At 46.0% G+C, this 26,737-nt stretch overlaps 1 protein-coding gene across 4 annotated transcripts in view; it reads right to left on the reverse strand.

The window, feature by feature from the left end:
* PTEN (phosphatase and tensin homolog) overlaps window positions 1-26,737 on the reverse strand; it is a 283,802-nt gene that overhangs the window by 173,822 nt on the left and 83,243 nt on the right. The gene's annotated exons all lie outside the window — the stretch shown is intronic.

Raw genomic sequence — 26,737 nt, forward strand, 5'->3', positions numbered from 1 at the left:
CCAGAAATGCTGCCACTTTTCCCATTTAGCAATACCCAGCCCACACCATCCACATACACAAACAGAGCAACATACTCACGCCAAATGTACACCACGCACAACACTATGCACAGATTAATGAACCAGAATGCACTACAAACCCGACCAAACCACATCTACACACCCTACTATCCCAACTACCACACATATTCACCATCACCTACAAAGAGTGCACAACTCTATCCTATACCACTAACCAATACACTCATCACTAACCCAGCGCCAATCAACACCATACATAACTACATCCCATTCAGACACACTCTCCCTACTGTAATTACACCTAACAGACCATCATTTATTACTAACAAACATATAATCATCCTTCCATCAGTTGTTAAAAGAGGAACTGGGCCTTAAGCCCTTAACTTTTTGGAGGCGCCTGTGGGTAACCCCTGAACTTGCTAGTTACAGGGAAGAACTCTCGGAATTGTTAAAACTCCCAAAAGTGTGGAAACTTCCCTGGCTAAAATATATAAGGCAGGAATTTGAGAGACTAGGTTGCCCTTCACTGTGGATTAACCCGGAAGAGGCTTGCAGAAACATAACACGTAAAGACTTGGTCAATATGTATTATGACTATAACCAGTCTGCTCGCCTATTGAATGCCCACCTGGGGTCATTGTCCAGCACATTTATAGTAACGAAAGATTATTACAAAATGGAGACTGTGCTGGATGCTATTAGTCCTACTGGCCTTAGGAAGCTGTTTCACCAATGGAGACACGACTCCCTCCCAATCAGAGCCCCTACCAGCAGATGGTGCCCATCTTCTCCTAAAAACTGCCCAGCATGTACCGAGGAACTGGAGAATGGCATTCATTCTTCTGTCCTTCCTTTTGGAAGCCTAGGAGGAAGTGGATTATTCCTATGTGCAGAAACTTGGGGATTAGGCAATGCTTCCACTCCTATCGAATACTAAAAACTGACCTATCCCCATTAATTATCTTTGCTGTAAGTAAATTCTTATTTGCTATGTGGAACATCAGAAGAAATTATGTGGTTAAATGAGTTCCAGTGTATCGCTGGTTAGTCCAAGGCCCACTAAGGTTATAATGAGGAGTGGGACCCTCAGTTGATCTAGAAAATGTTTATAAATATTCATTTTATGGGTATGTGATTGGTTTTAATTATAGAATTTTTAATGATTTCTGCTGCTATTGTATTGTGATCTCTTTTGACATTTTATGTCGAAATAAAGATGGAAAAGAAAGAAAGTTGCCCAACAAACACCATCCTCTCCCTTCTACCATAACACTAACGCACAACACACACACACTGCACACCACCACACTTTGTAACTCTTGCAACAAACCAGTCCAAGATAAACACTCACCTCTACTTCATTCCCTCCTACGCACAACATACACTCTACTCATAAACACATCACCACCCCCTCTACGTCACAACCTCCTCTCACAAACAATACTATACAACCAAATCTATTGCATAAAACATATACATCAGCACCCCTTTTCACTACTCCTCAAAAGCAAAATATAATCACACACACCAGCACAACAAGATCTTCATAGCGCAACACCTCAGAATACTTACCATCACAAAATACAAACATATACCCACCTTTCAAATCACACAAAGGAACAAACTGCAATTCCAAGCTTCCCTCTTCCACCACACCTAACACAGATACAGCAATACAGCAACTCTTCTAACCGCCTCTCATCCATTGGACAATTTAGAACATTACTACATGACCCACATCTGCACCACCTTTCCTGACTCATACACCCTCTGCCTTAAGCACACACAAAAAATATAAGCAACATGCAACACCTCACAGCTTTGCTTCCCCAGGTCTACTTCACAACAATGTTACACCACAAAAGAAACACAGCGCTCCAACTCACTCTCAAACACCATCTCCAACACATACACACGCAGACCCATCAAAATGCCTTCTTAGCATGCTGGATGAGGAACACGATACAGAACAGATACACAATTGCTATCCTAATACAGCTAATACCAGCACTAAAAACACACCTGCTACAAACCCACACAATACTGATCATTCTTCTACAAAATAAAGTCCCACTATCACCAAAGACCACTCACTAAACTGTCTACTAATAAATGCTCGATCCCTCGCTAAAAACAAGCATCACATCTACGACTGTATCACCGATGCAAAACCAGACATACAATTCATAACCGAATCATGGTTGGGTGAGGATATGGCTCCAGTCCTGCAAGTAGCCATTCCTTTGGGCTATCAAACAATCACCCAAAATCGTATAGCCAAAAAAAGGAGGTGGTCTAGCTGTTGTATTCAGGCAAACAATACATATCACTAAAATTGACAACATCTCCATAAAGAATTGTGAGGCTCTTCTAACAAGATGCAATCCTACACAGTCTTCCTCCTGTAACTTCTTGCTCCTTTACAGACCTCCACCTAGCAAGGCAACATCCCAGACACACTTCGACACAGTTTCAAACCTGATAACAATACACTCAAACTTATGCGTTCTGGGTGACCTTAACATTTGGTTTGATAAACCCAATATGACCCACCCAAAAACAATCATCACTGGCCTAGACACATTGAACCTGCATCAGATTGTCCACAATCCGACACATACCGCTAGACATATCCTAGATGTCATTTTTGCTAATACTGAACTAGTTGCCTTTCAAACGATAACTCCAGTCAGGTGGTCAGACCACCACTTGCTTGCTTTCCAACATAAAACACTAAGTGACTCACCTAAAACTACCTTACATTCATCCACCTATCGGCCATGGAACAAACTTAATTTGGAACACTTAGAAACACAACATCCAGTACAAATCTGGAAACCATAAATTCTGTTCAAAATCTATATGAGTGGCTACAGGAAGCTTTTGACACCCTGATACCACTCAAAACCACACAACAGAACAAAAGAAAAAAAAAGCGCCTTGGAGAAACATAGAAATAAAAGGCAAAACAACAAATTAGAAAGCTGCAACGTACCTGGCTCAAAACAAATGCCAAACAAGACAAACTTCACCTACAGAAAATTAACGGATTATACAAGCCGGCTATCAAAAAAGTTAAGAAAAGGTACTATTCAGACAGAATTCAAAACGCTACACGTGCAAATAAAGAATTCTATAAAATACTCAATGAATTTCGCAAACCAAATTGCCTAAATGGAACTCATCCCATTACTCAAGATTTCACAGACAAACTGGCAAATCATTACACGGTCAAAGCGGACACTATGGACTCGTACTTAAAACAGAAACAAAGCACCAGCACTAACCCTTGTACAAAACAACAATCCAAGAATGCTCCAATCAAGCCTCTCTGTTCCTTCCAACACATCTCACACAATGAATTTCCTGACCTGGTCAAAGCAAGCAGGCCTGCCGCCAGCCCTTCTGACCACTGTCCGCCACAAACCTTCAAGACAATTCTTTTTTAACAACCTCTCCTGCCATTCAAGTAAGAAGAATCACCAACGATTCATAACTACTGGAATATTTCCATAAGAACTCAAAAAGTCATACATACGCCCTTTACTGAAGAAAGCAAACTTGGACCCGCTGATCCCCTGACAACTACAGACCCCATTACAAATGGACATTTCTGGGGCAAACTGATAGAAAGAGCAGCGTTCGCCCAGATGTCACAATTCATTGAAGAGAATGACATACTTTCAGACTTCCAAACAGGATTCCGTCTGGGTAGAGGCACTGAATCTGCCCTCCTTGCCATCTGGGATGACCTGAATAATACAGTTGACCGCAATAGGGTTGCTGTGCTACTCCTCTTGGACCTCTCAGCTGCCTTTGACACGGTTGACCATGACACTCTGAAACAAAGACTCTATGAAGCCGGCATAGAGGCAACTGCTCTAGACTGGATTGCGTCCTACTTTCGAAACAGTACTAATGTCATCCATACCCCACCTTTCTCATCCAAACAGTGCTCCACAAAAGCAGGGGTCCCTCAAGGTTCTATCATCTCACCCATGCTTTTCAACATCTACATTAAGTCATTACCTGTACTGATCAATAAATTTCACCTCACATGCTATAACTATGCAGACGACACGCAAATACTCCTTCAACTGGAATGCCCCAAAGACATTGGAAAATCACCAATTTTAAGCTGTCTCAGAGCTGTGGATCAGTGGATGACTTGGAGCCATCTCAAATTGAATGCTTCAAAAACTGAAATACTCACGTGTGGCAATTGGAAACATTACAACGCGCTTGCTGCATGGCCTAATGAACTGGGATCACTGCCTAATGTATCGAAGGAAGTAAGAAACCTCGGAATAACCATGGACTACAAGCTGTCGATGAATGCCCAAGTGGATAAAGTAGCAAGATCAAGCTTTGTTACTATAAAAACACTGCAAAAAATGTTCCCTCATCTGAGATTTTCACATAAGGTCCAAGCTACCATCTCCCTTGCTCTGTCCAAACTCTATTACGCCAATAGCCTCCACCACGGATCACCCTTTAACAACCAAGAAAAGACTACAACCGATTCAGAACTTGGCTGCCAGATTACTCTTACATATCAAACCGCAAGACCACATCTCCCCTGCCTTTAAAGCCCTGCATTGGTTACCGATTGCCAGAAGATCCACATTCAAGCTGCTTTGTATCACCCACAAAGCAATACATGGAATGGGACCACTCTTCATCAGGAAAGAAATCACCAAACACATTCAACAAAGGAACCTCTGCTCTAAAGAAGCTTCTCGCCTCAAAATCCCACCATACAAGAAAAAAACCATGGGTGGCACATCCTTCTCTGTTCTAGCAGCTAAACTATGGAACTCTTAACCCCCCAACATAAGGTCCACCAACAACCACCTTATCTTCAGAAAACTACTCAAGATTTGGCTCTTCCCCACACAAGCATCATACGCAAACAGAAATTTACAGCATATCCCTCTGTATACAGGCATTTGTTATCACTATACATATGTACCTATTTTTGTGTATTACTTTGTATAAACATGTAAAATAATTATGTTGTTGAGAGGAAAATAATAAATAAAAATCATCTTTGGTCTACATGTACATACTTCCATTGTGCATCTATGTACCTTCCATGTACTAGGATCGGTATGTCCACTACTTTTCTCCTGAAAAAGCATATACAATGCACTACCCTATTTCTCATCCTGTGCCTATCAATATCTTTAATCTACATATACTTACCTCCTTTATGTATCTGTATACTTTCAATGTACTTCTGGATATATACATCACTTTCTTCTAATGTAGCATTTCCAATGCATTACCCTATTTCTCAGCCTATACTTCGCTCAATATATCTTCTAGCCCAACCTTCTGACTCATCTCAAACTTCTTTCTACTACTTTTTCAAATGCACTACCCTATCTCACATCCTATACAACAATCAATATATCCTCTACATCCACTCTCATTTATCCCAATCCCCATACCACTACTATCAATATCTTTAATCTACATATACTTACCTCCTTTATGTATCTATATACTTTCAGTGTACTTCTGGATCTATATATTTATCACTTTCTTCTAATTTAGCATGTCCAATGCACTACCCTATTTTTCAGCGTATACTTCGCCCAATATATCTTCTAGCCCAACCTTCTGACTCATCTCAAACTTCTTTCTACTACTGTTTCCAATGCACTACCCTATCTCTCATTCTATACATCCATCAATATATCCTCTACATCCACTCTCATTTATCCCAAACCCCATACTACTAAGATCGCCAAAATAACCCTTTCTAGACTCTCCCCTACTCTACCCCTCCTTGCATCATCTGACACCTCTTTTTACTCTACCGATCCCCTAAAACAAACCTTTCTAAAACTCTTCCCACTGACTCCTCCCCTCCAAAACTCCTTTTTCTCATCCAAAAGCCTCCTCCAACTGCTAAGACCTTAAAAAAAATCCTTCACTCTTTTATTCATCCACTATCCTTTTCAATCAAGATTAACAGACTAACATGTTCACTTCCCAAATTCCATAATCAACTATACTAATTCACCACTAACCTTTATTGGGTTCCAGGGTAGTGTGCTACTCGCCAATAAAGAGTCTCAACACTCCATCAGGCTTACAAGTGCTATATAAATGCAAACCCTTTTCCTTTTCTACCCCTCCCCAACCCTTCTCAATCCAAATAACTGACTAACATATCCACCACTAAAATTACTCTCATGTTTCACCATACTAATTCAACACTAATCCTGATGGGTTCCAGAGTAGCGTGCTACTTGTGCTTCAAGCCCCATCAGGGGTAGCAAGCGCTATATAAATACAAACCTCTTTCCCTCCTCTATCCTGCCACCTACCCCTCTCTACCCAAATAACTGAATAACATATCCACTACTCAAATTACTTCATATTTCACTATACTCATTTTCAACACTAATCCTTTAAGGGTTCCAGAGTGGCGTGCAACTCGCCAGAAAAGCGTTTCAACACCCATCAGGGGTAACAAGTGCTATATGAATGCAAACCTTTCTTCCCCTTTTATCCCTCCGCTATCCTTCTCACTCCAAATAACTGACTAAATATCCATCACTGAAATTAGTTCATATTTCACCATATTAATTCACCACTAATCCTTTATGGGCTTCTGGAATAGCATGCGTCAACAAGCGCTATATAAATACAAACCTTTTTCCTCCTCTATCCTTCTGCTATCATTCCAAATCCAAATCACTGACTAACCTATCCACCACTTTAAATGTACTTTAATGTTTCACTATATTAATTCAATACTAATCCTCTATGGGTCCCGGAGTGGCCTGCTACTCGCCGAAAAGCGCTTCGACGCCTCGTCAGGGGTAGTACGCTATATAAATGCAATTACAATACCATACAAATATTCTGACACCCTAGCAGCGATTGCCTTAGACACAGAAAAGGCCTTTGATAGAGTTTATTGGCCTTTTCTTTTCCATAACCTTAAATGGTTTGGATTTGGACCCAAAAACTATTTTCCTAATTGCTTTACTTTGAACCCAAAGCTGCTATTTTTGCTAACGGTCTTACATTCCCTTATTTTATTCTAAATAGAGGAGTATGTCAGGGATGCCCTCTATTTCCCTTTCTTTTTAACTAGAACCATTTTAACTAAAATCAGACAAAACCATTCCAGAACAGGATTCATCTCTAATAGTCAACATATCAAATTAGCAGAATATGCAGAGAATACATTAATGTTCCTCACTCAACCACAGACCTCACTCACAGCATTTTTGAAAGAGGTTGAATCCTGTAGGTTGATATCTGGCTATAAACTAAACGAGACATGTGAAATACTGCCCCTAAACAAGCATACTTTTAAAGAGGATTTCTTGACCTCTAAGTTTGCATGGAATCCCCCTCAAACAGCATGGAAGGGGTTAAGACATCAATTTCTCTAAATTTTGATACATGCCTAGATAAATTAAAAACACTTACTATGAAATGGCACCCCCTTTATCTTGGTGGGGCCGCCTAGACACATCAAAATTATGCTTACCCCATCATACTCTACATTATATGTAATATATCAGCATCCATACTGTAAGAAATGGGGGTTACCCAAATCTCGAAAGGGGTAGCATGGCATCAAGCGGGCAGGCCAAACTTCGAGGACATGTGAAGCATTCACGCAGCATCCACAGACGACACACCAATCACACCACAAAAGAGTCATGACACCACCTTTGGTTGGAAAAGAATAAATTTAGTGATATCTCCAACCTGCAAGGTAAAAAGGAACAAAATAGTGGTAATCACAACAGGGCGCCAACTGGCGCCAGAGCCAAGTACATCAAGGGGAATTATCTACATGGGACAAAAGGGTTGAGTCCATAGTCCATAGCTGAAATAAAGCAGATTGTGATTAAATTATCAGTAGACCTGGGGCCAATTTGGCGGGGGCCAACTCAGGCTCTCTTCCTTAGGGGGTGGCTGTAATTTCAAAATCCCACATTAGCACACATACATCGCATGCATTATACGCCAATCCCCACCCCTGTAAGGGAATAACAACAGGTTATCACAATATACAGGAACACCTGGAATAAATCAGTACAGCAGCTCATAAACCTGGGGCATAAACAGGGGCCTGAAATAACTCATCAGGCCAGCTTAGGGCTACACCTGCAATAAAAGGGCACAAAGGCATACAATCCACTTTCAGGGGTAACCATCAGTATACCTTGGCAGCGGTAACATCAATAGTGACCGTAGGCTCAGGTCACAACATTTCCAGTGACAGTCCCCTCTATACCACTACAAAAAAAAGGCAATACTGTGGGGGAGGCCTAGGTATCCACAAGAGGCCTCAATAGGAGCAGCTGGGCATATGCCTCCTTAGCCCACCACCTGCAACAAAAGCATCAGGCCGTTCTTTAGCATTCACAGGGGGGGGGGGGGGGGCATCTAAATAGGCACAACTTCTTTATCTGGCCTGGCACTTCAGAAGAGGGACTCCTGGCCTACACAACCTAGTGGGCAAACATAAGGGATTTCAGTGACCCACTCCCCTGTAGGTTCAACAGTTCCCCATCAGCCTCAGCATTTCCCTGTATCGGTCCCGGGGCCTAACTGAGGTCCTTGCCCAGTTCCAGGACTCTCCCTCTGGTGAGTTAGGGTCAACAAGGCCCAACAACAGTCTCCCCAGAGAAGGGGGCGGGCACCGACCCTGTACCCCGACTCCGGACCTCTTCAGGTGCAGGTGCCCGCTGCCAGATGGGGCACCTGTAAATTCAGGGTTGTTCCAGGGGCGGGCACCGAGTTATGCCCCGACACACCCTCCAACTCCACTACACAAAGCCCCACTCACCGGCCGCTTTTAGGCTGCTGGGTCTGGGCTCCTCTTCCACTGGGACGCAGGGCTCCTTTCCAGAGGAGGGGCAGGCACCGGCAATGTGCCTCGAGGCCCCTCCCTCCTTGTGGCATCACTCGGGCCTCCCCTCTCCTCTCGGGGGCCGGGGGGGGGGGGGGGTCACTGCATCCCTGTGCGGCCCCAACGGGGCTTCCTTCACTGGTTCCCACAGGTCGGGAGGCGGGGCTGGCACCGGCAGTGTACCCCGGCCCCGCCTACCTTACCGGCCCCTCGCGTGGGGCACAGACCGGCGGGGTGGCCTCCCGCTCTGGTCGCTTCTCTCGGGGCTCCCTCCTTGGCACGGGGGCCCCGCAACGGTGCGTCGCCTGGGTCCTCCCTCCTACACGGGACCCAGGGCTTTGTGTCGCTCCTCGCGGCCTCCTCAATCCGGGCCGCAGACCGACAGGGTGGACTCCAGCTCCGGTCGTCCTTCACAGGGCTCCCTCCTGACCACGGGGGCCCTGCACCGAAGCTTCACCTGGGTCCTCCCTCCCTCACGGGGACCCGGGGCTTTTACTCCGCTTCTTCCTGTCTTCCCGGCCGCCCGGGCAGGCAACCAATCCCTGCGCGGCGTTGGCGGGCCGATGACGCGGCCGGGCGCCCCCGTCACGTGACGCGAGTGCCGTGGCCTCAGGGCCTAGCGCGGCCCCTTCCTCACTTCGGCGGCCCTCTCCTGGTACCGGGGGCCGCCGCAACGATACCCACAGCAGTGGGAGGAATCCCCACGACAGCGCCGGGCCGTGGCGGTGATTTCCGGCGGCAATAAGGGGTAGGCTCCCTTTTAATGAATTCTCTATATAGCGGCAAAAGCGCGCCTCCTCAAACCGCGCTATTCACAGGCTGCCACAGTCTCCTCAGGAAACAGCGTTTTCCACAGCGCACTACTCCTCAAACCACGGCGCTATTCACAGCGCACTGCTCCTTACGCCCACACAGCAGTTCTGGGGCAGATTAGCGCTTCCAAATTATAGCGCTTCCTAGGGGGAGCACAGCAGGCCCTCAGAACAAAGCGCTTTTCTTCCCACAGCGCTGGGTAGGCAGTCCAGGGCTTCTAAGGACACGCAGCTCCTCCCAGGCCAGCGCTTAAGGGCAATGCAGCAGCAGCACTTCCAAAGGGGCCACAGCTTCCTGGGGGCACCAACCTCCCCAAACAGCGTCTGACAGGCGCACCTCACGAAGGGGGGGGGGGGGGGCGAACAGTTCCACAGCCAGCCCCAGGGGCACACTCCTCACCTCCTGGGGGGTTCAAACCCACAGCATTCCTCCTCTTCTGGGCATCTCTTTCCCTCAGCGCTGGCGTAGTTCAAGGTCCCACAGCGTCAGGGACCTAGGTAGGGTCCTCCCTTGTCAGGGGCCCATAGGGACAGCAGAGGGGGGGGGTTTATAGGGGTGCAGGGCCCAGCTCACAGGCCCATGTGGCGGTAGCACCTCACAGCAGGTCCCCTCTCTTCCTTGTCCCAGCGCTGACTGACTCTCTGGTGGCACTTCCCCCTTACTTATACCCTCCTCCCAGGCAGTGCCAGGACCTTCTAGAATGTTGGCAAAGCTGGCCTAAACTGGCTCTAGGGGAGGGGGTGAGCACCCTGGGTGCCAGGCTTTCCCTCCAAAAGCTAGGGGTAGCTGGGTAATTTTATCTAGACCGCTGACCTATGGCAGTCCAGTGGCAAAACCCATGGGCATGGCATCCATTTTAAATACAATACTTTTCAGTCAGGTGCAGTTCTAAAATGGGGAAATTTACAAGTGCTCACATTATTACATGTCATTACATTTTCAACAAGGTGTCTCACACCACTCATGGCCTATACAGGTTTAATCCCATGGGGGAGACATCCTAGGCAGGGGGGTCAAAAGCGAAAAATTTCGGGGGAAAAGGCCAAGTCCAACACATACCAGTTAAGTTTTTCCCTAAAATCAATTCTAACCGCTTATTGTTTTTTTGAAATAGCAGAAAAATCAGGAATGTCTTTTCCCCGGCTTTTCTAAATATCATAAAGCTTTCCAACTGAAACACCTGTCGAAGTCGGTGTCTGACCCATCAGTAGACTCCCCGCTATGGGTTGACCTTGAGACTTCATTCATTTCACACTTCTCAATTCATAAATCTCTCTCCTTCACTCGGAAACCACAGAAAATCTCCACACCAGTAGTTAAACCCTCCTGTAAGGCATTAGACGCTCTCTTCCACTCTGACCCACATGATCTTGGCACCTTTTTCGCTTCCACAATTTGACACAATAAGTTTATACTCGTCAAAAACAAGCCCATTTACTGGAAAACATGGAGAAATGAGTGTTTACTCTGGGTACATCAGCTACATGAACAGGACACACTTTTTACATTTTCAAAGGTGCGCTCTCTTTTTCATCTACCTATTTCCTTTCAACACAGATTTTCTGTATTATGATCTGCAATACTTGATGCTTGTACTTCCTTTCAATCTATACCTCCTTCGTACTCCCTGACCAGCTCTATATGGTATCATTTTCTCCGCTTAAATCCTAAAGCTTCTAGTATTTATTCACGCTTAACACAACCTTACATCAATAGGGATAAAACCAAAACAGAACTTTCTTGGAATACTGAATTTCACACAGATTGGTCCATTTCCTTATGGAATAAGTTATGGACACAAGTCAGGAAATTATACAGAGCAGCAAACAATACACAAACTCTTTTTTCATTTATAATAGTCTCCTTAACACCCACCTACTTACACAGAATACACTGTGAAATTGCTAGCACTTTATGGTCATGCTCCCATGGGTACGCCGACTTAATAAACCTGCTATTTACATGTCCATACATACTTACATTTTGGAGACTGGTTTGGTCTCAGATTAACACCATCTTTAAGATCACAGACCCTTTTTCTTCCATCAACATTTTTATGGGGAGCTTATTCGTCGATTGGAATATGAGACAATCAAATACAAATCATAGACTTGTTGCTGGCAGTTGCTTTTCAGCAGATAACGAATTTGAAGGATACATCTAAATTATCATATTTAACTTGGTGGTACACGGTTTGTCATAATCACCGATTGTACACAGCCTTTGTATATCCTATATCTCTTGCTAAAAAATGTTTACAACTATGGTCTCCTGTCACACAGTTTTTAGATAATAGTGCAAAAAAATCCTTTGCTCCCATCCCTTTACTGCAAGATGTTGCTCAGCTTCCCTGGCTTCCCTTATATTGAGAATGACATTTTTTAATATATTAGTTCTGTAATTTTCATGATTGCATATCATTAGTATATTAAGTTTTTCTTCTCATTTCTAATTACATCAAGATTTCCAAGAACCAGATCTTTATATTTCTTAATGTACTTTGTCTATCTTTCAAATAGAAAATGTAATATTAATACCCATGTAATATTTGATGTTTAACTGGACAAACCATTGATGTTCCCTTAGTGTTCTTCAAGAAACGTACTTTTGAAACTTAAAAATAAAAAAGTAGATTGAGCCGAAACGTTGCCACTGGCCCTTCAACCAAGCCGATTTTTTCCATGTCTCGTGAGCATGTCCAAGCAGAGATGCATTCCGGAAGGAGGTGGTGCACATGATGGTTGAAAAAGCATAAGCTCTTCAAACTGAAACCACCTATAGATAACGCGGTTAGGATTGGTTGCCAAAATCACTGTTTATTTATTCAAGGCTCTTCTGTTGCTTTTGGACAAACACAGGTCTGCCATGGCTTTGCTGAGGTGCCCACTACCATGGTGGATTTGCTCAATGATACTACCATTTCCAATGACTGCAGACACCTTTGTCTTACAGGCATATCTAACGAGTAGCTCGTGAGCTACCAGTAGCTCTCCAGGTACCTGTGAGTAGCTCTCCTGTGTGCAGCCCATACTTTTTAAGCTTTTGCTAGGTGGAATTACTCGTATGCCAAAATTAAAAAGCATTTATTAGAGAAGAAAATGTGAAAAATGTCAGACCTCAAGATGATGATTGGAGAATTATTTTCTTTCAAAATTAATTGAAAGATGTTATTTGAGTTGGAGAGATTACTCATTATTGCGGTGCTGGGTGGGTTGTAGCTTTGGATGTTATGTCATACAAATGTTGATGTATTCAAAGTTGATAGTGCGGTTTTATTTTATGGCAGGCAAATCTGCCTAATGCACTGATGTGATCACTGCTGACAGTCTTGGTTGGGGTTCTCACTGTCGATCACTAACCTCAGTGGATCAGGATTATTTTTGTTGAAAATAAGTAGCTCTCATTACAAAAAAGGTTGGAGACCTTCAGCCTATCCAATGTAAACCTTCTGATAAATGGAGGCCTTTGATCAATATTAAACTTAAAACGCTACAGGTATACAGGAGGAGGTTAACTCATGGTATTTTATAAAATACATGAGACCTGATCTAAATATGTCTCCCTATGGATACACTGTAAATGAAGGTGAAATGTTATTGGTCTGTAGATAGGAGATGTTGAAACACCGCTGCCTAGTCATGTGTTTGCACTCTTGATCAACATGCACATATGAACCTGTGAACAGCTGCTTTTGATCTTATGCATATTGATCTATAGTATACCAGATTGGGGTTGTTTCACTATATCGCGAAAAAAAATAATCAAAGCCCAGTTATGAAACTAAAGCCTAGAAATTTCCAACAGACTATGCAAATGATCCACAACTCATGCACAGCATTGGGACAGAAAGTCCTCTTCATGGTAATGGATGAGGACTTTCCCCTACCACAAGTGCCCAACTGTACAGATGTCTGTATCCGTAATGCTGATTTATGGAGTCACAGGCAAACACTGCTCATGCGTGTGTGCCATGACATAGGACTATCTCAGATTGCGGTTTTGTTGGACCCAAAGATATACCACGACCCATAGCAGAAGAAGTACTGTGTTCACTAGAAGTTACTAAGGTATATATAAAACACGCATTGGCATAGCCATTAGGTCTCGTCTTTGGGACCTTATAAAAATGTAGCCATGCAGCACATTATACTGGGTGCTACAATATCTACTGCAGCAGTCATGTGGCACCTCCAAACACTTGTCAGAATAATGCGGTAAGCACGCCCAACAAAATAATAACTTTCACCTGATGTCGTGCCCTAAGGGTGAACATTGCACAGTTCTAGTTTTACAGCCAAACGTACAATAAACTCAAGAACTTGTATGCCACCTATGGAACAGCCAATAGACTATCCGTAACCAGTATTTCAAGGTACCTGTCTAGGCTTTCCCTAAAAAATACTGCAGTATATAGGAAAGATCCGCTCACCACACAGAGCGAGAGACTTGCACTCCTCATAGAATCCCCTATTCAGCAGAGTACAGCAAGTATCAAATGGATCTCTCCTTGGACCACCTAAAACACAAGGTTCAAAGACTTGGCATTGGAGCATGTGCAAGCTTTATAAGTCACCACAGTCTGGCAAACACAAGTGATTAAGTGAGTGCCCTCAGGCTATGCTTCCTCAACCTGCGCACTCTCACAAACCAAAGGGGTACAGCAAGCGACCTGAACAATCTTGTACTGTGCATGCCAGCCGAGCACACAGGGCACAGTATATAGCATGCAACATCCACCTCTATTAGCGGTGGCAAACAAGGACACCAAGTGATATCCAGCATTCTGCTTTCCATTCATACAAAAGGACACCAAGGGTTGAGGTAAAACAAATTGCACCTGCTTTCACCTGTGGCTTGTAATTCAAATTGATGGTGCTTGTGATTCCAAGGAACACAACCCCGTTTGTTCCGTCAAGGGCAAAGCCCAAAATTGTGGTGTATAATAAGAAATCAGCACCCATCCAGAAAGTATTGTCTTCATAGTCTCAAATGTCCACAGTACATATAAAATGCACAATCTAGTAAAAAAAGGGATCCAAATTCTTGCAGAGTTTCTTGTTTAACGCGTTTCGTCTCTTACAACGAGACTTCTTCAGGGCTTTAATAAGAAATGGTAATCATACATCAATACATCAGTTGCTGTCCTACCGCTGATGTGGATACACTGCTGGTTACCATACCTTTCTAAGACTACTTAGAGTAAGCACAGCAAAAACAGAAAATTACCTTAATATGCTGTTTTTGAGAAAACCTACCATGATGTATTGATGTATGATTACCATTTCTTATTGAAGCCCTGAAGAAGTCTCATTGTAAGAGACGAAACGCGTTGGCTGGCTAAGAAGTAAATTTGTGTTCTTGGATTTTTCTTGTGCTGAAATACTATAATAAATAACTTGAACAAGATACTCTGCAAGAATTTGGATCCTTTTTTTTTTTAAAGATTGTGCATTTTATATGTACTGTGGACATTTGAGACTATAAAGACAATACTTTCTGGATGGGTGCTTTCCATTCATGTTAACATATCACAGACATTTGACATATGGTTCTTTATCTTCATCATACCCATAATTAGCAGGAAAACGCCACGAGGGATGCACAACCCTTACCCTTCCCACTGCTGGCAGCAGGGCACTGTCTGCGACACACAGCCCTTGTTTTTTCTGGTAGGAAGGCACTGAAAGCGACAATACAACAATCACCCAGTATTCACCAACAAAAACAACAAGCATTTGCAATGCAATGGTCTCGGCATCATAAAGGTAGAGCTATTGGCATTGCTCATGACATTTCTTTTTTTCTCTCCTTTAAATCATAAATAAATGGCATTGTCATTTACATTGCCAATACACAGCACTCTGCACTCAACAGCACACACCACTCTGCACCTGCACTCGCTGCTCTGCACACTCACTCTGCACTCACTACTCTGCACTCACTATTCTGCATTCTGCACACTCACTACTCTGCACTCACTACTCTGCACTCACTATTCTATATTCTGCACACTCACTCTGCACTCACTACTCTGCACTCTGCACTCACTACTCTGCACTCTGTACTCACTACTCTGCACTCTGTACTCACTACTCTGCACTCACTACTCTGCACTCTGCACTCACTACTCTGCACTTTGCGCACTCACTACTCTGCACTCACTACTCTGCACTCACTACTCACTACTCTGCACTCACTACTCACTACTCTGCACTCACTACTCACTGCGCTGCACTCACTACTCTGCACTCACTACTCACTACTCTGCACTCACTACTCTGCACTCACTACTCACTACTCTGCAGTCACTACTCTGCACTCACTACTCACTACTCTGCACTCACTACTCTGCACTCACTACTCTGCACTCACTACTCTGCACTCACTACTCTGCACTCACTCCTCACTACTCTGCACTCACTCCTCACTACTCTGCACTCACTACTCACTACTCTGCACTCACTACTCTGCACTCACTATTCTGCATTCTGCACACTCACTCTGCACTCACTACTCTGCAATCACTATTCTGCATTCTGCACACTCACTCTGCACTCACTACTCTGCACTCTGCACTCACTACTCTGTACTCACTACTCTGCACTCTGCACTCACTATTCTGCACTTTGCACACTCTGCACTCACTACTCTGCACTGTAAGTTTACGTTTTAGGAGAGAATTATTCTGTCCTGCAATTTCTTGGAAAACAGCAGTGTTTACAAAAGCTTGTCAGTGAAAAAGCGGTCCGTTTGTTGGTTATCATAGTTCTGTAGCCTGTGCTCCCAGCCAAAACCAGCCTAGCAACTCAGAGGTGAAAAACAAAGAAAGCCGACCACCTCCGACCCAGACAAAACAAGATAGGGACTCAAGCACTGGCACACACTAAACATAAAATCACACAGTGAGGGCATGCCAAGAGCTAGGCGAACCGGCGCGACTGCGAAATAGTTTACAAACCTAAAATCTGCCCACTTCATGACCCTATCGGTTCCCACAGAATGGCGCCTGCGTCCTATTTTCATGTCAAAAACAAATACTTCGCAATGTCACGCTTTTTGGCTCTCATTTGGAGGAGAATGCCCGGCCTACTTTCGGATGTCGAACTGTGGAAAATAAATACAAACTTGGTGAACATTATCGGCGCCATCTTGCCCCTTTTCCAAGCCCATTCGTGCGCGTAAGCGGCAGCCATTTTTTTGAGCACCATGACCTCCCTGCCCCTCGCTGATAGCCAGCGCGTCTCTCTCTCTCTCTTAACCTCGCAAGCATTCCCCCGCACGCTGACAACCCCCGCTCTCTCATGCCTTGGGTCATAAACCCCTCTTCAGCGCAGCTTCACCACGGAATCCCATCCTGTTCCCAGCGCGACACCTCCCCTCATTCCTTTCATGGCCTCAAACCCTTTTGATGCAAACCCCTTTTCCTGTGTCCCCGTTTGTCTTCCCTGTTCCCAGGCCGCCACCTGGCTCTGCGGATACTGTTTATTACCCCGTACAGTAGGAAGCTTCCCCTCCCCATCAAAAGACCCCCGAACCGATCAAAGCCCCCACCCCATGAGATCCGATCAACCCCATGCATTCCGTGAATCGGCGGAATGCCCTGCTGTGCGACAACCATCACCTGTTGTGACCGGGGTGGGGAATCCAACTGTAAATGTATGTGGGAACGGGCCTGAAGGGGAGATTCCGAGGATGTTCTTTCTAATACTAAAATGTTGCGAGAATGTGTTATGTGCAATAAAGGTCATAAACCCTAGTATAAGAGGCCAGGCCTCAGAGATGTGGCTAGAGCACCTCGTGATGATACTTGCTGTCTGAATTGATGTGTTCTCCTCCGGAGAGAATAAAATCCTCGTTTCCTGCCTTCCAGTCTCCAGCGCCTGCTTCTTCATTGGTTAACATTGGTGGGTCATAGAGGCGATATCGCCGGGCAACAAAAAGGGTCTTTGGTTACTGGTTGTCTTTGGAACCCCTTTTAACAATTGGCGTCCCAAACGTGGGGCCCATCAGCGACTCGTGGATCCAGTGGGAGAGGTCCTGACGACAGAGTGAACGACTGCAACGATCGGAAGGTACCCTGTCCGATAGACCCTCGTCTGACAGCCGATCATCCGAACTTCACTGGTTCCGAACAGACCTCTCTCGAGTGATCTGCGGTCCTGACTGGGAACCATCAGGAGTGCCACGAGAAGTACGAAGAGAAGAGGACGATCGGGCGCTGGATTCGGAAGACAAGAAACTGTCCATGCGGTCCGGGTAAGGTCGTGTAAACACGACGAATTGCGAAAGTGATAGATAATTGAAAGTGATTGATAATTGTTGAGAAAATACTAGTATTACTTTTTGTTAATTTATTGGAGATTCACTGTCTACAAACGGAGAAACAACAGGCTCTCCCTTTATAAACAGCGAAGGATAGGTACGCACCCGTCGGACCTATCTTTCTCCCCCACTGAACAATTGCCCCTTCCCCCCATTGATTAACTGTTATAGATTGTTTTCTGGAGATTCTCTGTCTGCAAACAGGGAAGAATAGGTCCCCTCTTTGCAGATAGTGAAAGGGTAGGTGACGCGAACCTTTGCGAGCCTACTTATTCTTCCCATTGACCATATTGATTTTTTATTTTTGACCTAACATTGATTGCTCAGAATTGGTTCATGAGGTATTCACTACGTGCAAACAACGTAGAATAGAAATATTCTATCTAGTCTTTGCGCGCAGTGATAAGATAGGTAGTGCTGACTATTATCCCATTGTGATCCGTCATGCCGGTCTTCTCCCCACTGGTTAGTAGCCTGTTTAGCCCGGACCGCTTATTAGAGATGAACCATCCGGCTCCGCTGGAAGGCACCCCTAATAAGGACATGTTCATGAAGCATGGATTAATCGCTATAGCCTATAGTGAGCTGTGGCATAAATATACGAAAAAGGATCGAGAAAGACAGTGGCCACTGAGAGGATCCTTTGATCTTGACAAAATAGAAACGGTAGAAATAGCCCTTCGTAGGAATGAAACAACACCTATTATGCTCGATAGTCTCGGTATGTGGCGCAAAGAAGCCACGCGACGAAGGGAAGGCGACGAATTCAGAAAAGGTGAAGGGACACGACGGACAACCCTCCAAACGTCTAGTAGGCAAAGGGAAGGGCCAGCGATGGCACAGTCCCGAGGAGTAGACATGGAAAGAGAACGGTGTAAAGGGGTGTGCCGACAAGTCAACCCCGGAACACAACGACCCGAAGGTAATCCCCCGGCACTATGCACAGGACGAACAGATGTAAAACAAAACCAATGTGCTTTCTGTAAATGTCTTGGACACTGGAAAGCCCAATGCCCGACTCTACAGAGCATAGGTAAGAACGGAGGGTCGACAGAAAGAACAGGCCGACAGAAAGGGAAAAGGCACGAGATAAAAACCAATCAGACTAGTGCAGACAGGACCACCCCGTTTGATTATGCTCGATGGCACAGATTTCGTCAGACCAATTTTAACGACATGTTAGAGTTCTGGGACTGATTGCTCTCTGTTGCTCCCCCACTCTGAAAAACAAACACAACTGCAGGTCAGTGTAAACAACCCCCCGTTAGAGAAAAGACTCAAGAAAGCCAAGCGTCTATTATATAACTTAGGATTTAATTACGGTAAAACACACAACCAACAGTAAATAGAATAACTAGTAGAACTCTCTAAAAAACAAACTTGACTAAAAGGAAAAAAATACAAAACATGTTATGCTCACTCCGGAAGTCCTCGAAATGTAACAGTTCGATGGTCCCGCCCATCCGAAACACATAGCACGTGTGGGGCGGGGCCTGCCAGCAACCATGGGCCAAAGAGAGATCGCTGGCGAGAAGGTACTGGAGACTCCACAAAGCAGGCAATGAAATGGTCTTTCCATACTACCCTTCCAGGGATGGCGTCCCCTGGGCCGCGAGTAGGGAGGGGGCGGCTGCAAATGACCCCCTCCCTCGTATCTCCTGGTCCGGCCATCACGAATTCCTCCATCGAACGGATGCAGGGTGGGCAGGGAGGAAGAGGCGACGCGGACGAGCCTCTTCCACCTCCACAGGTAGGAGGCTTCCCTGCCCTGGTCCGGCGCCGACGTCCTCCAGCCGGGCGACGGCCATATACCTACGCTGCACAGGAAATATAATGCCCGACTGGTATATTTCCGCAACACAGGACATACAAGACCCGGCTGGTATACTTGCGTAGTACAGGACATACAATGTCCGACGGGCATATTTACGGAGCACCGGATGTACAATGGTCCCCCAAGAGTCGGAATCAGGGGTGTAGGGTGGTCATCATGTGCACCCCTGATTCGAAGGGACGGCATAGGATGCGCCGGGAGAGGGAGGCGGCACGGACAAGCCTCCCTCACCTCCCCAGATGAAGGCTCCACTGCTGCACCCTGGCGCCCCGAACCAAAATGTCCTGCTCCAGCAGCATGATGCTCTGTCCTTCGCCATCACAAGAAGTTTCTTCCACTCCTGATGGATACGGCAAAGGTGGCTGCCACAGGGTCTCAAAATGGCGTCTGGGCCCTCGAAAGGCGGGTCTAGGCCGCTGGAGTAACTTTGTCCGAAATTGCAACTCGGGCACTTGCCCACCTGGGCGCAAGCCCCCACCATCGACAAACATCCCCTCGACTTTGAAGATTCTACCAAAGTCCCAAGAGCCCTCAGCCCCTTCAGGCTTCCGGTGAGGAACAGTTGCATTGATCTCAAATGAAATAACCACGGCACAGCAACAAGATGGCGGTGCTCTCGTGTCTGCATCAGCTTCCGTCTGAACCACCCAGGAACATTATGGGCTAACGAACTTGAGTAAGTTCCGGCTGAGCATCAACATGACCCGGTAAGAAAGACTCTATCCCCCTCCCTCTCTTGATAGACGGTCCACACCACCAGCCCCTCTGTTAGCACAGTTTTCTTTTGAACTGCCGAAAGGGACTCTGGTCCAACCGCCAATCGTCGGGGATATTTTGCCCCTGATGCTACTTCCGGACTAAACCGGCCTCGCCCAAAATGGCGCCGGTATCAATGGAAACTAACGGATGCCTCGTGGTGTTCCTTAACTAATGAAACTTGATGTACTAAGATATATATACGAACCATTGTGCGCTCGATGGGAAAGGGAGGAGGGCTCACTTGGCGAACATTTGAGAAGGGTTCCGTAAAATGTTGATTTCAATGAACAATTTATTTCTGATATTTGTTGTAACTGGTACATAACGTCGCTTATGATGCACACCCACGGTTTACACCTAGGAAATGTGATTACGATGAGCTTGACTGTGTTTCCATTTATGAACTGAAATGCCCCTGATTCCTTCGTCACGCAATGAAATGTTTTTGGTTACTTGCAAATAATTAATTAGGCCTTTTTTACATGTTCTTGTGCTACAAAATAACCCCCTACTGTATGTGCTTCCATCGACGACATGTCAGGCCAAAATATGAATTGCGCTCTCACATTTTACGTACTGAATAATTCTACAAATAAAGGTCTTAAAAAGCTATGAATAGGCATCGCATACTTTTGTAAATGCGGGTATCGGTGGGAGGGTTTTTCTGTGCGCAACCGTTCTGCTCCTTTTTTAAGGTTATCTGAAAGAAAAAAAATGGTTGTTCGGCCCTGGGTTGATGGTCGAATCAAAGGTATGATACGCTGCCTCCAAGATATGCGACTAAGCTCAGGAACTAACGTATGAAGAAGGACCTCTACTTCTGAGAATGGGTAAAGTAAAGCGGGGTGATTGATAAAATGTTATAAAGATATGGTGGTCGAAGGTACTAAGGTACAGGGTTGAACGAAGAACTGATGTGCCTTAGAACATCACAGCTTTGGGAATGATTTAGGGATCCCGATGGCCGGATACATCTACAAAACCGGGTACCTCACGCTAGGCACCTCTGATTCCTCTTTTTAGCGTTTTCCCTACACACGATCCTTAATGCCATCCTCGAACCTCCCCATGAACCACCTATCACATTGCCTGCCCCCATGACTTTAGGAAACCAAAACCCTAAGGGATTATATCCCGAAGAGATAAGTACGAGTATGTGGTAAGTAAAGGACTTTCGCGCCCATACATTTGATGTGTTCGAATGTTGTCCCCCCACCTCCCCTTTTTCCTCCCTTTTCCCTCTGCAGGTTACATTAGAATCCCGATTAGAGTATCGTAAGGGATCTGGAACCACGTCACGCCCGATGCATGAAAACGGACTAGCGCTGCAAAACGACACAACAAGGACGCTCTACCTAATGCACGACCTTTTTGTATCTGATCTAATGCTCTTCTGTCCCAAAACTGCATGCTTCCTACATCCTAACACAGACCCGAAACGTCTAACGTTGGGTAACGCACTGAATAGCCCAAACAGTACACAGTCATTTTCCATGTCCCATGTGTACTGTTTGGCCTATTGTCTGTCTCTCTTACTCTCTCTCTCTCTCTCTCTCTCTCTCTCTTACTCTCTCTCTCTCTCTCTCTCTCTCTCTCACTCACTCTTTCACCCCTCCACACTTTCCCTCCTCCTAGCAACTGGCACCTAATTGGCGAACCTGGTGCACCTCCTGATTGGCCCCAAATACCACAAGTATTTGCACAAATTTGTCCTAAATAAAATTGTATCGGTACCACGTTACTACCTCTCCTTTTCTACTAAAATATGGATGAAATTTAAATTGACCGAAAGGAAAGGGACAGGTAAGACGACTAAGGTTCCCTAAATTTGACCCACTCTCAGGGAACTATTTGTCAGTGGCTTCTATGATAAAATGTGTCTGTGGTAATGCGACCATCCCCATTGCAAATTGTCTCCGTACCCCAAGCTGTAAGAAATGATCGAGACACCCCCATCTACCCAAAATGCCCCCAGTTTGGTATCAGCTGCCCTGAACGGGAACTTGAAAAACGCCCCTTGCTCCGATTCGCTGTGTTCCTAATCGTTTTCCATAAGATCCCACCTTCCCCGAGGATAAGTTTAATAATTATCACAAACCACCCCCCGAGTTTTTGTAGTAACCAGGTTGCGAGGATTTATATAGAAAGTTAGAAAGATGTATGCAAAGTTAAAAATTAGATCGAAAATCGAAAGAACTTGTTGCTGTAAGCCTTGCTGAAAATAAGATGTTTTGATGTAATGAAGACTTGTTTAACCTATGTTCATCCCTCAGAAGGATGCCTATCAGACTATGGTGAATAGCACGTTGCACTTTTTGTAAAATACAAGGCCCTGAAGACCAGCCTAGCCTTGCAAGACTCGTACTAGGGAAATGGGTCTCTGCCAGAAGAACTGACATCTACTATAATAGACATATGCAATGAATGAGTACCAGACCTCGTACCTATTACAAATGAACGTAATAATCATCAAAGCACCAAAGAACTAGCCAACAAAAGGAGGTTGTAAGGAATCCAGCAAACCCATCATCAATTGTTTATACGTTAGCCGCAAAAAATCTCAAATGTAGCGAGTGCTTACCCCAGTTGCTTGGTGTTGGGAGAGAAATAGACTTATGTAATTACCTTCTTCTGCAATATCTCTAAAGACTGTCTTTTCAACACTCATTTAAGGGTATCACTGTCGGAGGAGAAAGAGACCGGATGTGGGAGCACGCGGCCTGACTGCGGATTGTGGAACATCAGCGACGGAGGCCGAGGCGAGACCACAGCAGTAAGGAGTCGCAGGACAGGGCACTGTTTCAAACAAAGATAAGGAAAGGGCTGACCTGAAGCCCCTGCTCTATGATCAGCGTGTGCCAAAAAGTCCCCGCTCTCTGAACATGGTTACGGACCCGCCTGTCGCAAACACTCCGTCCCCCTGATCTGTTCCCGACTTGGCCTTGCTCCATCCCCTCCTCCTCCGACCTACCATAAGGACTGTTCACACCCGCACCTTTCCACCCGAACTCTCAAGTTCCTCCAAAATCCTACTGAGCTACCCAGAGAAAAGTACTCCCTACGTCAGAAGGGAGGGAGCTCCGACTAAGAAGACCACGAACTATGTTAAATCCCAGAACGGTGACCTAGAACTCCACCAAGGGTCGCCCCCGAAGAAAAGATAAACAAAGTCTGTGGTTCTGCCCGCTACCAAGCACCTCGAAGATGATGGAAGCAACAGGAAATGCCCACCACAGAGCCACATGAACATTTCTGTTGATAAGTAATCCAGGTGCTCAACAGTGCCGACAGAAGACGACAAAAGACAACGAGAACTCTGATATTTTTTACTGTATCTCCTTTCTCTCCCAATCACCATTGGACTAACTATGCTCCCGCCGTATACAAAAAGGACTTACTTATATGATAACTTACCAGTTCTTATTCCAAATGACTATAAGCATCTATGATCTGTACCCAACGCCCTCGCTACGTAATTCTAGTCTGATATTGCATTACGATGACTTTTTCTGCAACCAACTTAACGATGAACCCGCCTACTAGATGATGAGATTTTTCAATATGATGTTTATAATGTGATGTTTATGTACAGTTCTTTCGCCTAAGTCCCCTCTCCCTTACTTATGATCGCTGCATATAGGTGTAGATAGGAAATAGGCCAGCAAGATGTCTTGGAAATGTTAAAGGGAGGACTGTGGAAAATAAATACAAACTTGGTGAACATTATCGGCGCCATCTTGCCCCTTTTCCAAGCCCATTCGTGCGCGTAAGCGGCAGCCATTTTTTTGAGCACCATGACCTCCCTGCCCCTCGCTGATAGCCAGCGCGTCTCTCTCTCTCTCTTAACCTCGCAAGCATTCCCCCGCACGCTGACAACCCCCGCTCTCTCATGCCTTGGGTCATAAACCCCTCTTCAGCGCAGCTTCACCACGGAATCCCATCCTGTTCCCAGCGCGACACCTCCCCTCATTCCTTTCATGGCCTCAAACCCTTTTGATGCAAACCCCTTTTCCTGTGTCCCCGTTTGTCTTCCCTGTTCCCAGGCCGCCACCTGGCTCTGCGGATACTGTTTATTACCCCGTACAGTAGGAAGCTTCCCCTCCCCATCAAAAGACCCCCGAACCGATCAAAGCCCCCACCCCATGAGATCCGATCAACCCCATGCATTCCGTGAATCGGCGGAATGCCCTGCTGTGCGACAACCATCACCTGTTGTGACCGGGGTGGGGAATCCAACTGTAAATGTATGTGGGAACGGGCCTGAAGGGGAGATTCCGAGGATGTTCTTTCTAATACTAAAATGTTGCGAGAATGTGTTATGTGCAATAAAGGTCATAAACCCTAGTATAAGAGGCCAGGCCTCAGAGATGTGGCTAGAGCACCTCGTGACGATACTTGCTGTCTGAATTGATGTGTTCTCCTCCGGAGAGAATAAAATCCTCGTTTCCTGCCTTCCAGTCTCCAGCGCCTGCTTCTTCATTGGTTAACATTGGTGGGTCATAGAGGCGATATCGCCGGGCAACAAAAAGGGTCTTTGGTTACTGGTTGTCTTTGGAACCCCTTTTAACAGAACTGCACCGACGAGTCATGTCCCTTGCGGTAAAATAGATTAGGGAGCATTAGGGTCATGCGAGGCACCATAGAGCTTTCATCACCGCCACAGAAACTCACCTAGGCCGGTTTAAATTGCGTTGCGTTGATCGGAGACCGGTAACACATCACTAGTGTCTCACCCAGGTTTCACGAAGCCTCAAATATTTGTGTCTCCTTGGAAACCGATACCTAAAATGAATGTTCTGTAAAGCCACCAGGTGGAGGGGGTGGGGATGGGCGTCAGTCAGGCAGCTATGCCTCTGAACAGAGCAGTGTCTGCTGACTTAGAGGGAAACAACTGGTTAAGCTGCGGCTGTGGTTATGTCCAATTTTAGTGTTTCTAATGTCGTAAAATGGCGTGCTGTCTTTACACACACAACAGCAGAGTGTATTTTACCCATAAAAAAGGCAGCTGCTCCCGAGGAGTGCTCAAGGCGAGAACTTCCCCAGAAGAGGAGAAAACGCCCTCAGTACAAGACAGTGAAGAGTGTTGGCAACACATAATCAAAGCATGCAGCATTCCTGTAATAAACCATTCTTTGGCCTGCAGCCCCAACGGACTAACTAATTGATGCATTCATTTGTGAATAGCCTGTTATCTGCAACCCCTGTAATAGCGCTCATCGTGTGCACTTAACTTTCATTGCAACTCGTCGCGAGCTCATGTGCACGCTCGAGGGGGGTGGAGTAACTCCCACTGCCCCCGGAATTCCGCCGCGGCCGCACCGGAAGTCAGGCAAGGTCGCCTGTGACGGGGGCGGAGCCGCGTCCGGACCGGAAGAGGAGGCAGGCGGAGGAAATGCGTCGAGCGGCCCGGGGCTCCTGCGAGCGTGGAGAGCCCCGGGGCCGACAACAGGACGTTGCACATGTGTTGCGGGGCTCCCTTGACCAAGAGGGAGTCCCGGGAAAGGAGCTACCAAGAGCCGCAGCGTCAACTCTCCCTGCCCGTGCGGAGAGCGGAGTCCCCCAGATTGCCACAGTAAGTTAAAGGGGAGGGGTGGGAGGGGTGGGGGGGGGGGGCGGTGCACTTGTGTGTGTGTGTGTGCGCGTGTGTGTGTATGAGTAGGGGGTTCTGTATGTATGTGCGTGTGTGTGCGCTTCTGTGTGTGTTTCTATGTATGCGCATGCGTGTGTTGTGTGGGAGCTTCGCGCAGCGCTCGTACTTATGCTCGTGCCAGTTTAGAATCGCCTGCGCGCGGCCAGGAGGGTCTCCTGGGAAGCACACTCGCCGACAAAAGATCTCGGCGGAGACGCGCTTCCGCGCGGCTAGCCGAGACCTAAAAACTGGTGGTGCTGCTGACGAGGAGAGAAAAACTGCCTCCTCTGAAGTGGAGAAGCCTATTGGCCCCTGAGGCCACTACTGCCCCTAAAGACATCATCTCGATGAGCTCAGACTGGAGGCTGCCACATTCAAGGCTTGAACGCAGCTAACCACAAGGCCCTTCACTGTTAGAGTCAAGTGCTGCCACAGACACAACTCCACAAGTCAGCCCCACAATCCT

The sequence above is a fragment of the Lissotriton vulgaris genome, chromosome 5, assembly GCF_964263255.1.
Source record: "Lissotriton vulgaris chromosome 5, aLisVul1.2, whole genome shotgun sequence".
Taxonomy (NCBI): domain Eukaryota; kingdom Metazoa; phylum Chordata; class Amphibia; order Caudata; family Salamandridae; genus Lissotriton; species Lissotriton vulgaris.